General features: G+C 35.9%; 1 protein-coding gene across 1 annotated transcript in view; it reads right to left on the reverse strand.

Moving 5' to 3' along the window:
- Positions 1 to 13398, reverse strand: part of LOC134655401 (hemicentin-1) — a 365685-nt gene extending 352287 nt beyond the window's left edge. The window contains exon 1 of the mRNA XM_063510862.1: positions 12894 to 13398. The gene's annotated coding sequence lies outside the window, so the exon portion shown is untranslated. The remainder of the gene's footprint in view (positions 1 to 12893) is intronic.
- Between the last annotated feature and the right edge of the window lie 953 nt (positions 13399 to 14351).

Below are 14351 nucleotides of genomic sequence, written 5' to 3' on the forward strand. Positions count from 1 at the left end.
GTATACAGACAGACAGACAAAGTTACTTTCACATTTAAAATATTAATGGCGACGATACTTGACATTTTAATTTAAACGCGACTTTATTGTGTGTGGCCTCAGACTTATGCCTATATACAATCGTTGACTGGAAAAATCAAAGCTCTTTCCTTTCCCAAAATAAATGTTCAAATATTCTGCTTGAACTTTCCTTGTTTTTATGTAAAACCTTCTAGCGAATCGGAGACATTAATAATTCTGAAATAACCAACGTTGTAAACGATTCTGAGTAAGAAAGCCAAAATAAGCCTTTTTGTACAAAAAAATAAGAATTCGTTCTTGCCTCAATATTGCGTCGGTTACCTTGGAGGCTGATTCCGCTTTAAAATTTGACAAGGTTATCACATTGTGATATGACCTTGAGGTTGTGTTTTCAGGTATCACACGCGCACCAATAAGCGGGAGCGAAATGCCTTGTGAGACAACAACAATATCTTTATTTGACAATAAAAGTTTAACAAAGGCACATAGCAGTGAGACGACTCACAAGGTTGCATTCCCTTAGCTCCAATCAGCGGGAGACTCTAACTCTGTGTAAAATGTAGTAATGCTTAGATTTATACTCGCCCAATATCACACTAGATGTATCTGTTCCATCTGATACTTCGCGCTATTAAGATTTTTCTACAGTGCAACCCCTTAAAATCTACCTAAATTGGGTTTCCGAAAAAATAGTTACCTAATTAAGTTGTCAAGTGAAGTATTTCAATACAAATATTAAGTAGTAAGCGCAGTGCAGTACTGAGTGAACACGCTGATTGGTGCTTACGGTCAAGGTCGTATCAAAATTGAATGAAACCCATATCAAATTCTTAAAACAAAATCGGCCTCCTGCTTTTTTGGGGCTCTAATCCACCGCCCCAATAATTTAGTCTTGTATAAACTTTCCTAAAGGCGCAGTTTAAAAGCTGTAAGGAGTTTAAGTTCCAATCAACCTAAGCCAAGACCCTGAAAGGGTTTCTACGGTTACGGAGCTTTGTTTTTTTAACGTGTTTGCGTTGACCCGACTTCATCTTAATTGCGTTCTTGCTAAGTAGACTTAGTGCCGAGTTCGCTGGTTGAACTTCAAACTATTACGCTGAGAATTAGTTGGGAAAATAGTTAATTATGTACATTTTAGTTCAAATAATTATAGTTTAGCTTAGGTAATAAGGATATCAAAGTGTGGCGTACAACCTACTTAAGGGCTCCCAATGCGTTGAAGGGGATTAAAGAAAGCTTTAACCCTTAAGCTGGACTTTAGTGCCTACTTTGTGAAAGGTATGTAAAGCCTGTAGGTATATGATGATCTAATTTAATTGCAGATGACACACTAGCTAATTTGACACATTGACCTGACATTTAAGCATCTGGAGCAAACAGCCTAGCCTAGTCCCTAGCGGTCCTGCCTACGAAGCAGTATGTCCGGTTTAGGCGGAGTATGGCACTTTCTTAGGACGTCACTTTCTGAGGACGTCACATTCTGACTTTGTCACATTCTGAGTTTGTCACTTTCTGAGATCGTCATATTCTGAGTACGTCATTTTCGGAGAACGCCACTTTCTGAGGACGTCACATTCGGAGTACGTCACTTTCTTAGTTCGTCACTTTTTTAGCATGCACGTGGTGCGTCTGCACGAACAATAGATACCAGCTATCATATTAGCTGTACTGCATACGGCCGCTTTTATGCATGACATACAGGGTCTTTTTTTCAGTGGCCATAGAAGGGAAATACGAATCTATAGACGATAACGAGAAACTGTCATTGACGTTCGGATGCAGACTGCAAAAGCAATACTGCAAATATAAAAAAACACCCTGTATGTCATACGTCATACATAAAAGCGGCCGTATTTTATTTATTCATTTAAACTTTATTGCACAATAAATGAAGAGTACAAATGGCGGACTTAATGCCAGAAGGCATTCTCTACCAGTCGACCATGGGCCGTATGCCGTACAGCTAAGAATTATGATTGCTGGTATCCATTGTTCGTGCAGGCGCACGTTCCACGTGCATGCTAAAAAAGTGACCAACTCAGAAAGTGACGTACTCCGAATGTGACGTCCTCAGAAAGTGGCGTTCTCCGAAAGTGACGTACTCAGAATGTGACGATCTCAGAAAGTGACAAACTCAGAATGTGACGTCCTCAGAAAGTGACGTCCTAAGAAAGTGACATACTCCGCCTAAACCCTGGTTTCGAATCCTGGCAAGGGCATTTACTTTTGTGTTTTTCAAGGATATTTTTTTCTGAGTTATGGCTGTTTCTACGTATTTAATTAGTTTATTTATCTATTACATATATCGTCTTTTAGTACCCACAACACAAGTCTTATTAAGCTGACATACTGTGAAACTACAGCTTGGCAAAAAAGAGTAGAAATTAAAAAGTGGCAACATTGTAGTGTCGTCACTTTCAAACCAATAAATATAAGAAAACGGGACGACACTACAGTATTGCCACTTTTTAATTTCTACTCTTTTTTGCCAAACTGTATGTCGATTTACACAAAGCCTGTTAAAAAAAAATACTGCTCAAGGTCATTGTGCCGGTCAACAAAATATTATTCAGCGCGTAGCAATAAGTAACTACCTAGATAGTCTAGTCTAGTCTTGTCAAGTCTAGTATAGTTTTAGTCTAGTTTAGTCTAGTTTATCAAAGAGTTAGCACACGCGCTGATCCAGTTAAGATAAATGTTACGATTGTACGCCTGTATTTTAAGCACTATTTAATACGAAATAAATTAGTCTAAGTCTGTCCACCGGAAACTTTACTCATCCTGCCACTGTCTCTAAAGTCATTTTACCTATTCTTCTTAATTGATTTACATTAAACTTATTGCTACCTAAATAAGAATCTCTTTTATAACCCCTATTACCTGATTTCAACTGGCCCCGATTTTCGGACCGACATTGTTAGCTTAGGCCTAAGTAAATACAAGCCTTGGACGTATAATAACCGTAATACTTAAGCTAACCTACCCCTTTAGACCGATAAACAACGCAATTCAGTGCAAGGAAAACAGTTTAGTATATATTATTGTCTTCGGTTACGGTGATAGTGAAATGAAATAACACTAAGTAAATGGGTTATATCACGTATAAACTAAGTCTTCACACCTACGGTGGAAAAATAATTAAAACTTTTATGTACGTACACCTAATTATTTTGTAGTCAAACTAGCAAAATTCCAAGAAACATTTAATGGAGTAGGTAAGTATTTACCTGCATTATTAGCAAGCCAAGGCTATGATAGGCATACAATGATGTAAGCTACAAAATTGCTTAATTGCCAGTAATTTAAACTAGTTTACTTACATACCTATTAAAGTGGTTTCTATATCTTCGCCCATTATGTAAGTTTTGTAATTTCGTGATAATATGTCGATATTCGATAGCTTTGGTTTTAGGTAGCTTTGGTCTGGTTTACCAGACTATCCCAACAAGACCTATTTTTATTTTAAAAGTAAGATTCGTCAAAACTTGTACCTATGCCAATCCTTGGTATTACTGTAAACTTGATCAAATTCTCTACGGTACTTTAACCTCGCTTGAAATAGCGGTCACCTTAATGAATTTTATTTATATTAAATCCAGGCAAATATAGGCAGTGTTAAGCAAGTTTATGTCTAGCAAAGAACCCTGGACAGTTAAAAAGCTACCAAAAAAGTATTAAGCTGACAAACATGAATATATACTGATCAAAAATATTTTTGAATTTACGAAAGTCAAAAATTAAATGATTAAGGATGACTCACGCTAGACCGGGCCGGACCTGGGCCGAGGCGTCCTAGGTGTCATTTTCTATGACGGCTGATCGGTGATCACGTGGTGCTTTCCATAGAAAACGAAGCGCCGGGAGCTCCGGCCCGGCCCGGGCTCGGTCTAGCATGAGCTGCGTGAGTCATCCTATATAGGTATGCATTTAACCAACTAATACCACATTTGATACATCGTTCGACAAGTAACTGAATTAAATGGATTATTTATCAACTTTACATGTATTTTTCCAAAGTCTCATTTAGCAGTCAAACACTGTATTGATCACGAATGAATAACAGAGTAGGTATACTTAGTTGTCTGAGCGTAATAGTTTTGAAATTTCGAGGTGAGAATCCTGAGAAGTTCTCTACTAATTGCTATTTTCAATTGAAATGGAAAAGTTTTTTTATAAATTATTACGTTATGTACAAAGTTTTTTATAAACCAATTAGGACTTGTAAAAAAAGATTAACAAATAAAAACTCGACAGTTTTTGATAGTAAAAGTAGGTAAAAATGTAGACAGAAATGTATTTCTATCTAGATTTTTCAGAGGCAGCTGTTTGAATTTTCGTCTGGCGTGGCATAGCAAAAACTAACTGTTTTAATTAGTTTGGTGTAGGTACCTATATTGAAAACTTCTTTGACGGTACCACTTCCACGGACGCTTCCACTGGTAGTTTTATAAAATTTTATTAAAAAATGTTAATAATTTAAAAGTACTTACTTATATATTTGAAAGCTAGATAAGCAGCATTATGACTACAGAGTCATACATACAGGTGTACACAGGCGTGTATGGACACGTATTCCATTCTGTTAAAAGAGCCTCTTGATTGCAAACTTTGCCATCTTGTAAGAAACGGAGCAGTAAAAATTAAAAATTGTATATCGCAATATTGGAAAAAGTTTTGAAATTGACAAAAAATTTATTATATAAAGAAACATGTTTTACCTTAACCAATATATCACTACATAGTATAAAACAAAGTCGCTTCCCGCTGTCTGTCTGTCTGTATGTATGCTTAGATCTTTAAAACTACGCAACGGATTTTGATGCGATTTTTTCAATAGATAGAGTGATTCAAGAGGAAGGTTTATGTATAACTAATTTGTAAATAATGTTAACCCGTGCGAAGCCGGGGCGGGTCGCTAGTTTTTATATAAACACACAAAGAAACGAATTGGTTCGACAGTGTGATTTTTTATAATTTAACGGGCGGGTCGAGTTCCCCTTGAAACGATCTTCAAAGGAAACTGCGGTAATTCATATTTTCGTTCAGAAATGCCTTAACATGTCAGGCTTTGTTAAAAGGTTTCCAGTTCAGAGGACGATATTGTATGGGCGGGGTTCAGACATTATTGTATACTGTAACTATAATTATACTGTATGTGTGTGTGTGTGTGTGTGTATGTGTGTGTGTGTGTGTGTGTGTGTCAGTTTGAGTACAGTCTACCGACAGTTAAATTTTTTGCTCGTGTTACAGGCCACACGCCCGGTATAACAAATCAAGATCAAATTCATCTAGGCTTCGTCCGTGAGAAAATAGTTTTTAATTTTCGTAATTTTACATAACATGTTACCTACACACACACAGGGTTAACATGTTTTTTTAACAAAAATGTTAGTAAGTGAATAGAAAACTTTAACACAGATAATATATTAATGAAATCGAAGTTTTTATACCTATTGCGTGTTTAATTTTAGATTTATTTCGGGTTCTTAGATTTAATTTAGTCACAAGTTATTTGTCATCATCATCTTCCTTGCGTTGTCCCGGCATTTTGCCACGGCTCATGGGAGCCTGGGGTCCGCTTGGCAACTTATCCCAGTAATTGGCGTGGGCACTATTTTTTACGAAAGCGACTGCCATCTGACCTTCCAACCCAGAGGGTAAACTAGGCCCGTATTGGGCGCCCTGTAGCCCGGGCGTAACAATACGGCTACGGCATCCCCTGCCTGTCGTAAAAGGCGACTGAAAGGGGTCCTTGAGGTCGGAGACGGTCGCAGCTAGGGACTGCGACTGCAAAAAGAGGGGACCCATAAAGGGGCACAGCGCTAGGACGGCACTGGCGGGTTCATTGGAGATCCCAGAGCCGTCCGAAATGCGCCGAGGAGGACAACTGGGAGGTTTTTAGTCGGTGAAAGTCCGACATAACCTCCGCGCTGTCCCTGCGGTGCGGAGGTATCCATAACGGATTTTCCTCCCAATACAAAACAAAAAGGCCCGTATTGGGATTAGTCCGGTTTCCTCACGATGTTTTCCTTCACCGAAAAGCGACTGGTAAATATCAAATGATATTTCGTACATAAGGTCCGAAAAACTCATTGGTACGAGCCGGGGTTCGAACCCGCGACCTCACAAGTTATTTGTCTTTTTATAATATTGTTATTCCTTATACATATAAATCAATGAAATAAGGTGATGTTGTTTCTTAACCAACTATTTATAGATAGACAGCAAAAAAACGTGACCAGAGAAAGACGATACACTATGCTCCCACATACCGTGTGTAGGACGAATCTCTTTCAACTTTTATATTTATTGACAGATTTATGATTGGACTGGACGTATTCCCATTTTCGATAAATTCTTATTTTTATACTTCTTTACGGAAATAGGTGTACTTTCTGTTTTGATCTGATATATGTTTTGGATTTCATGGAAATAACAAGAATATGATGGCTAAAGATTACGGCATAGGTATATACCTACCCGTTTCAGTATAGATACATAACTAGTACATCATTACCCCTAGTGAAAATTTCATTCGATAGCGTGACGTGACGTACGTGTTTGTGTTAAGTCTAATTTTATATGAAATTTTGAGTTTTCAAAACGTCCCGCTTGGCGCGCTGTTCAAAATCCCATACAAAATGAGACTTCACGCAAACGCGTACGTCACATTATGCTAACGAATGATATTTACACTAGGTGTTAATAATTTCCATCGTCAATAGCGATCAATTTAGTCCCTTGGTAATTCCGCCCCTGACTTACATTGAACATGTAATAAAGCTTCGAACAGAAAGTCAAAGTGACAATTTATAGGCCAAATCAGAATGATATTTGAATCATGTTATTTCGTTATTGTACCTACGTCTTTCCCGCGCCAATACATCTACGGACAAGTACGAGAGAAATGCACGATAACTAAGTAACATGATTCGAATATAATAACTCATTCTGATGACAGTGTTAGTTCGAATTAGCCTGTTAGTCAAAACATGAATTCCTTTCATACTATTTTGTCGAATGTATCTAAATCCTGAACTACTTAACATTATTGAAAATTGGGGAATTTAGCTTTGCGTATTATACAAACTAGAATCGAAAACTTATTCAATTATGTACCTTATCGCACACGCACAAGGTATAGTTTTGAATGTGTTTTCCACTTCAATCTCAACAATAAGGCTGGCTCTGAGCTGAGACATCAATATCCGAGTGACACGTTCTCTGTCCGCAATTTGATTCCACGACCAAACGTTTGCAAAGCTAACGAGTAACCATCGTCCGTTGTTAACTGACAATGCGTAAACCTTATTGTAAAGTCACAAGGTTCATATTAGTTGGTTAGGAGTGCTTTTTAGTCTTAAGTCAGAAATGTCTATCCATTTGTGTCGTTTGCATGTAAAGTCAACAGCATATGCAGCGTATCGGGTATGGTGTTCAGAATGATATATACATGCACTTATTCTTTTAACAATATAGTTGTGTTCTGTTCATTTTTAATAACTTCTGTTAGGTAGGTACTGAAAACATTGATGTCAATGTGCAGAAGATCGGATATAAGATTTTTAGTTATAAATAATCCGTCAAAATGGCTATCGCGCACGAAATTCACCCAAATTGCATGTGTCTACTCCCAGATGCACCTGCCGGGGTACTGAGGGAACTGCCATACAAAGACGAATGCTATGGCATGTCCGTCACAGAAAGGGGGGCCCAATTGAAGACGTCACAGGATAATTTTTAAGTTCGATAAAACTATTTGTATACGTACTTCGCTCAGATTCAGATTCAGATTCAAAGTTTTATTTGCTTAAACATGGTATTGTATACAGGTCTTAAATATGTACTAATACAATAGAGCTACATGTTTGGTCATAGAGACATGCAAATATTGTGTGATGTCATGTGTGTCGCATGCATCATTTTAAATGAAATTAATTAATATATAAGTACCTACTTACTAACTAGTTCTTATAACTTATGAATATATGTCATTAAGATATTCCTGAATGGTGTAGTAGGCCTTGGATGTCAAAAAATTACATAACGCAATTTTAAATTCATTAATGTTTTCTAGTCTTAAAATATTAATTGGCAATTTATTAAATATTCGTGGTGCCATACCAAATATACTTTTTGATACAAAAGCGGCTCTAGAAAATTTATAATTAATTTTCCCATGTTGCCGCAAACTATTAAATGTCGTAAACTGGTTCATATTACATTTGACATACATTGAAATTTCATACACATACAAACATGGTAGAGTCAATATTTTGAGTTTTATAAATAATTCTTTGCATGATTCCAAGGTTCGAATACCGCATACTGATCTTAAACATTTCTTTTGACTCAAAAACACCATTTCACGATTGGTGGCATTTCCTCAAAACATTACACCGTATCTTAAAGTAGCCGTTACATGTGCATGGTTAGCAGTCAGCACTGCTGTTTGATCTACAACAGACATAGGACATAGGTAGTCAGAAAGAAAGAGCCTCGGTCCTTTTGTTGTACCCACCTTCTTTTAGGCCTGAGATACACTTGTAAGTTTTATTTACGTAAGTAAAGACAAAGCTATTTGTTAGAATGAGACGACGATATTCATCTCTCATTCTGTAATATAGCAGTGTCCCTACTTACGTAAGTAAAACTTACAAGTGTATCTTGGGCCTAAGTTGAGTTATAAAATAAAATAAAATATAATAAATAAAGTTTTATTTTCAGGCATCACGTACAGTAGATAGCACACCCATATCAAACTAAATATTAAAACTTAAAACTAAAATAAAAGCAAAGTAAAACAAGTTAAATAGTTAATTGTTACTATTTTTTGTTTCCGTTATAGTGTGAATTGTGAACAAACGCTAAAGTTAGAAGCGACGAAAGAGTTTGTAGATGGTCTTTACCATAAGGACCTTACCAACAATATTTTTTCAAATAAGTATAACTCCAAAAACATGAAGTAGATAATATGTAATCGGGGTTTTCGGTGCAGGAATGTTTTACACTAGCCAAATAACAGGTAAAAACTGTAAAAAACGATACTAAATTTAACATTTCTAAGCACATTTGGACCTTACTACCTACGTTTAATTCATAGTTTGGTAATTATTTTACAATAAACAAAGTTATAAATACACGATATCATTCCCGCACCGAAAACCCCGATGTATGATAATAAGTATAAATCAGTAAGTGTACAAGTATGCACATGCATCATAATTGAGAAGTGTCTTTTCAAAAGGGTTTATTTTTTTCTTAGCGGTACTTCTAGAGAGAACCTTGCTCAAGAAAACTTAAGGTCCAATTTAGAAATAGATTCCCAGAAAAAATAAACCCTTTTGAAAAGACACTCCTCAATTGTTCATTTGCCTCATCAGCATTTAGTTTGTATAAAATTTTCGTAATAGTTCACTAATATCACGTTCGCTATTCTATAAGTGTGCACACCTATCAAGTTAAAATGATTTAAGTTTATCTCAAGAAAGAAATCGTATTTCGTGTTCCAAATTACTATCAAGATATTCAAGATATCTATCAATTGTTAAAATTATTTATTGTGACACAAAAATACAAACTAAACAGTAAAACTAAACAATCAACTATCAATTAAATGTTAGAGGTACTCTAAAAGTAATTAAGTAATAAACGCTAACAAATTATTATTCTATATTAAACTAAAATATAAATCTAGACCATAAATAAAAACTCAAAAATGCGCGTTTCACCAGCGATAAGACCTAACTAGATCGATGTTTCACCCCCGAAAACCCCCATATAGCAAATTTCATCGAAATCGTTAAAGCCGTTTCCGAGAGCCCCGAAATATACACAAATTGCTGAATACACGGGCGACTGACATCATTTTGATGTCCCAAAGTAAGTTCAGATTGCCTTCCTAATATTCGGATAATTCCTATGTACACTAGTCGGTTGTTTGGCGTCAATTAATGATAACTTGATACCAAATCCATGTCTCAAGATACAATATCAGATACCGATTACAGATTATTTAGTAGGAAGGTAAAGTAAATAAGGTAAATCCGTATACATGACCGGACAAGTGCGAGTCGGACTCGCCCACCGAGGGTTCCGTAGAAATTATTTTTATTTTTTAGTACCATTTGTTGTTATAGCGGCAACAGAAATACATCATCTGTGACAATTTCAACTGTCTAGCTATCACCATAGACTAGGAATCCTCTAGACGGGGTTTAGAGCAATTATTTCATGAAACCGATGCTGCCAAAAATACGGGGGTGCGGGGGACGAGGTGAGCGAATCCCGTGCCGTGATTGGTCCGTTCAAAGACACGGACCAATCACGGCACGGGATTGACTCGAAGATGGAGTAAAACTACCGTATATAGTGGCAGAGGGGGTAGCGTTACTATGCTCAGTCTAGAGGATGTCTTGTCTGTGGCTATCACGGTTCATGAGATACCTACAGCCTGGTGACAGACAGACGGACAGTGGAGTCTTAGTAATAGGGTCCCATTTTTATCCTTTGGGTATGGAACTCTAAAAAGAAAAGTCTTTAAAAGTCAGCAATTCACTATGTTCACTTCAAGTCTAGCATCTTTCTTGGCATTCCGACAATACTCCCTAAGTAGCAGACAGATAACGCGCGATATTCCTCTAGCACGGTTAGATATGCTAGGCCAGAGCCATATAATTAAAAAATCTTTGATAAAGCGCTTGAGTTTATATAACCAATTTTATCAGTTTTTTTGCACTTGCGAGATTTTTATCGCATTTTCACATACATTAGTACAATCGAGATGCGCCGCAATTATAACAAAATCACAAATGTATTTTTAGTTTAAATAATAATTATCATTCCAAATCGTAGCAATGTTTTATCTATGGGCCCGATTCGGATTTCGTAATAGACATCTATTAGATATCTTTTAGACTTCGCCAAGATACGATAACGATATGTTTAAGATGTAACCTGTCAAATTTGACATTTCCGCGATTCTGGAGATACTCTTGAACGATTTCCACAAGATTTACTTAGAGATCTAATTCACATCTAATAGATATCTAACACGATCTATTGTAAAAGTGACATTGGTTGCCCGAATGGCGCTGCAAAAGAGAACTAGTTGAAATCTAAACTATAACGTATCTAGAATGGATCTAGTACGTGTCGTCTCTTGTGAATATCTTGAAGTTCGAATACGGCAGTATGTCCATACATCTACACTCTACAGGGTATCGGTGCTACGGATTTGTAGCACTGCTACGGACGTCGTAGCACTCGGACGTTGAAGTGGCACGCTATAAATCGAGACCAATAGTGGAATGCTGAGAAATTGAGTTTCCTGGAGCTAATATAGGGGAACGCAACCGTTGGTTTGGGTTGCAAAATATGGTTAGTTGGGTTTCTGATAACAGTGATAACGTTTTGGCAAATTAAACCTACAAGTGGCACTCATGCCACGACAGCGCGGTCTATAAAGCCAATAAATAAATTACTTATATTGATTTTTAAAAAGTATAATAATAAAATGCGACAAGGTATGCTAAGAAAAAGCATTTTATTGTACGTAACGTTGTTACACAATATACACTGTTGATTGGGTTACTGATGAAATTTCACCGTTAAATTCTGTGTTAAAATACGTGTAAAACGTTGTAACGACCATATATTGTTAGATTATTAAATAAGTGTTTAATTAATTCTATTTTTATTTTTATTTTCCATTTTAATTTTATTCTTAGGTAATTGTATATTTTCGCACATTATGTGTAATTTTTTCCTCTGTTTTGGTTACCTACGATACAGACAAGCCCTATGTAGGAACCAGCTCTGTATGATACTGTGGAATATGATATGTAAATAAAATAATCTTTAATCTGTTATCTTCATATTATTTTTTAGACTATAAAATTAACTTTCAATATTAAAGTTTATTTAATATGTATTGAATTAGAAACATTTTATCTAATACCTCTAAACTAGCAATTCTTGTTTATTTATTTATATATATATATTTCGGGGATCTCGGAAACGGCTCTAACGATTTCGATGAAATTTGGTATATAGGGGTTTTCGGGGGCGAAAATTCGATCTAGCTAGGTCTTATTAATAAGTATCATACTGCTTCATAATAATAATTTGTTCATTTGATTGTACCCTTTCTAGGAAGAGCGAAGCGTTCTGCCACAAGTATATTATTTTATACTTAAAAAAAGGTTCCAACTTTATTACTCCTGAAATTTAATTGAGAAACTAAATAAAACTATTTTTTTTTTTCGTTTTCAACTATTGAATTACGCTATTTACTACTGACTGACTGATTATGACTACTCATCTACAGTAGTAAGTTTAAGTTATTTTCTTAATACGTTCCATTTTAATTAGAAATAAAAGCCTATAAATTGCACGCGTGAAAAGAAAAGCAGGTTTAATGCTGATGAAAGTTATACCAGATAACTGTAAATTTTATAATATGTGATACTAATTTTGCGGTCCATATAAGAACTTTCATTTACAATATCTTCAACTTTTAAATGTATATTTAACACTTTTTATTTCAGCTATTAGGTTATATGAAAATAGTTCAGATATAAAAATATTAACGTATTAACGTAACAGACGTTTCTTGTATAGTTTATGAATAAAAAACTTGGCCAATGCGAGCAATCTACTAACATGATTAAAATTTTGCACCAATAATAACCTACAAACGCTGAATTTGTAACACCATAAAAAATTCAAGGTCATTTCACCACGAAACCGAAATGAGCTCGTTAACGCTAGACCATTAAAACCAGTTTCATTAACTCATTCAACCGGTTAATTTACGCTCTATTACATGCCTGAAAATAATTAAGGCCTAACTAATCAGGCAAAAAAATTACCATTTTTCAACACCGAACGCTCTGCGACTCCATGCGGCGATCCGTCTCAAGAAACACTTAAGTACACCACTAATTGTAAAACAGATAACACTTGATAAATCACAATATTGAACACACTATCACGGGGTAGTAAGGTTCGATTTGCTGTGAATTGTTAATACGTGCCGCGACGTAGGGTTAGGTTGGCGATCGCTGCGAAACTGCCGCTACGGCGCGCCGAGCGCGGCCGAGTCTGCCCGACGGGGCCCGAGCAAGCGCTCGGAGGGCCGAAATTTTGCCCAGTCTTTCATATTTTATATCGGGACGGAACGGAATTACGGACTTTGCTTGGGTGGGTTTTTATAGCGGAATGGAACCAAGGCGGACGAACGCATTCTATTTGGTATATTTTTTTGGTACGTTACACTTTTATTGTTGGTTTTGCACCGTGTAATGTGTGATTTTAATGGTGCTCGCTGGAGGGAACCGTTCTATGCTCGCTTTTTTACGACTTTTATTTTTGATCGTAATTGAATTGTTACGAGATTGTTGTTTTAGGAGAGGAACAGCGTCAGAATTAAATATCGAACTGCTTAGAAAATAATTTTGATAAGAGGGAAAGAACATATTTGAATTTTGGTAAGTTTTAATATTGTTTGATGATGATTTTAATACTAACATATTCGAGTTAAGTGTTTTTTTTTTACAAAACGATGATGCTCATTCTGCCTTCAAATATTGTTATGTATTGCGTAACATTCCATCGTAACATTCTGCCGTATTCGAACTTCAAGATATTCACAAGAGACGACACATACTAGATCCATTCTAGATACGTTATAGTTTAGATTTCAACTAGTTATCTTTTGCAGCGCAATTCGGACAACCAATGTCACTTTTACGTTAGATAGAGTTAGATATCTATTAGATGTGAATTGGATCTCTTAGTCATATCTTGTGGAAATCGTTCAAGAGTATCTCCAGAATCGCGCAAATGTCAAATTGGACAGGTTAGATCTTAAACATATAGTTATCGTATCTTGGTCATGTCTAAAAGATATCTAATAGATGTCTATTTCAAAATCCGAATCAGGCCCATTATTATCGGGTTCATATATCACGAGAAACTCAACGTGCATATGAAATTAAAGTACAGATGCAAATGTTTCCTTACGTAAAATTCTAGTATTTCTATCTGCGTCTAAACTCCATCAAACTGTACTACAATTTTATAATAAAACTGTATAAATTTTGCTTGAGTTATAATATTTTAATGAGAAAACTATAGCCATCGCTGAACTACGAGTTTTTGCGAAAACAGACATAAAAAAATCCGCACAGATTGAAACAATGTTAATTAGCCAACTAGCTGTACTTACTTTCTAATTTGTTGTACATTTTTAATCTTAACGAAGATAACATACATAGTATTTCTAAAGATGTATCCACACCGCAACAGCAACAGTTAAGTAGTTAAGT

This window comes from Cydia amplana, chromosome 16 (genome assembly GCF_948474715.1).
Source record: "Cydia amplana chromosome 16, ilCydAmpl1.1, whole genome shotgun sequence".
NCBI lineage: Eukaryota > Metazoa > Arthropoda > Insecta > Lepidoptera > Tortricidae > Cydia > Cydia amplana.